Consider the following 2,402-nt stretch of genomic DNA (forward strand, 5'->3'; position numbering starts at 1 on the left):
GAGTAAAGGGACTGTTCCATTTGGCTTCCAAAATCTTCAAAGACACCAGGAAAGCTCAGAGACTGAACCTCACTTTGAAGAGAAGATTTGGATCCATGCACATTAAACAGCAAACAGCTCTGGGCTGGTCAATTGCTTGCAAGATTTGTATTTATTTTTAAATACAAGTGAGCTTTTGAGATATTTTAAAACTACAACTAACCCCTGACCCAGACCATACTGCTCATATAATTTAAAATGAAATGCAATAGCTTTTGGGCTCAGTTAACTCAGATTTATGAGCAAATATCACTGCAGCCACAGACTCTCATGTTTATGCATTCAGGTGCAGTGGCTGGGTTTGCTGATGGTGATGGCACAGTAGAGGCAAGTCCTGTGTGCTGAAAACAGCTCTTGCTAAATCATTTAAAAACCCTGAAGCAGTAGTGATAAGGACAAGAATACTTTGCATATATATAATACCTGCCAACCAAGGTTTCAAAGCACTTTATAGATGTTAATGAAGCCTCTCAATCCTCGTGGGGAAATGTCAGTATTGCTAAGGATAGCTGATGGGTTGGAACATTTTACTGATGGGGAAACTGAGGCAAAGAGACACCCTGAACATGACAAATTAAGACCCTGATTCTGAAACCTGTGTCTGAGCCCCACTGAAGTCAATCATGCTCTGTATGATCTTGGGAGTTCAGATGCAGAAATTGGGGCCTATAGCTCAATTAATTCTGGGACACAGATGTATGTTAAGGGAGTCTCAAACCTGGCACTATTTCTGGGGTCGAGGGGCCTGCGGCTGTGGGCCTAACCGGAATTGACATACAGGTTTGGCTGTGCTCTAAAGCCTATTTTCCCAGCTGGGGAACAGCCTCGTGCCTCACTTGGAAGGTGATGACAAGGCCCAGCTTCTGTACCACGTAACTCCCTCCCACTTAGGGCATTCTGTGGGTCCGCATGAGTTTAAATCAGTGTGGCATTTTCCCTTCATCGATTCATACAAGAATCACAACATCTGCCTGTGTGCCATCATAAAGGGAGTTCCATTCCCCCGACGGACAGCACAACGGCAACTTCGAGGTGCTGGGGTGACAGCTGCAGGAGGATGCACTGAACGTAATCTGGGTTTGGTATTTACCTGCCTGTGTTTAACTTTCCACTTCCCCAGTGCCCATCTCGGCACCAGGGCCTCTAACAGGTATGGGAATTAACAGCACAGAAGAGGGTGTGGGGCTAGAGACCCCCAAGTCCCTGTGATTCCTCCCTGCCCCTAATCCCCCCATCCAATCCTTTGTTCTCCTATCCCACGCACCCTATCCCCCTGCTCTCTATCCAATTACCCCCCCAATCCGCACCTAATGCCCCCACTCCCCTATAATACAACCCCAGACTCCCATGTTCCAAAGACCCAGTGGTTCCCCATCCACTCCCCAACCTACCCCTGGACCTCCCCTGCTCCCCCATCCATCCCCACCCTACTCCTAGGGACCCCTGCTCCCCCATCCTGTCCCCAGGTCCCCCATCCATCCTCACCCTACCCCTAGGGACCCCTGTTCCCCTCCTGCCCCCAGACCTCCCCTGCTCCCCCATCCATCCTCACCCTATCCCTATGGACCCCTGTTCCCCTCCTGCCCCCAGGTTCCCCTGTTCCCCCATCCATCCCCACGCTACCACTAGGGCCCCCTGCTCCCCCATCCTGCCCCCAGACCTCCCCTGCTCCCCCATCCATCCTCACCCTATCCCTATGGACCCCTGTTCCCCTCCTGCTCCCAGACCTCCCCTGCTCCCCCATCCATCCCCACCCTATCCCTATGGATCCCTGTTCCCCTCCTGCCCCCATGTCCCCCTGCTCCCCCATCCATCCCCACCCTATCCCTATGGATCCCTGTTCCCCTCCTGCCCCCATGTCCCCCTGCTCTCCCATCCATCCTCACCCTACCCCTATGGACCCCTGTTCCCCTCCTGTCTCCATGTCCCCCTGCTCCCCCATCCATCCCCACCCTACCCCTAGGGTCCCCTGCTCCCCCATCCTGCCCCCAGACCTCCCCTGCTCCCCCATCCATCCTCACCCTACCCCTAGGGTCCCCTGCTCCCCCATCCTGCCCCCAGACCTCCCCTGCTCCCCCATCCATCCCCACCCTACCCCTAGGGTCCCCTGTTCCCATCCTGCCCCCAGACCTCCCCTGCTCCCCCATCCATCCCCACCCTACCCCTAGGGTCCCCTGCTCCCCCATCCATCCCCACCCTACCCCTGAGGATCCCTTCTCCCCCACCTTGCTCCCATGTCCACCCCCAGATCTCTCGCCCTATCTCTCCTGGGCGCTGTCCCCGGAACCAGCCCCTCGCTCCGGCTGCTGCCCCGCCCCTAGCTTCCCTCTCTGCTTTGTGGCTCTTCGCGACACTGTCGCAGC

This window comes from Chrysemys picta, chromosome 16, assembly GCF_011386835.1.
Source record: "Chrysemys picta bellii isolate R12L10 chromosome 16, ASM1138683v2, whole genome shotgun sequence".
In the NCBI taxonomy this organism is placed as follows: Eukaryota; Metazoa; Chordata; order Testudines; family Emydidae; genus Chrysemys; species Chrysemys picta.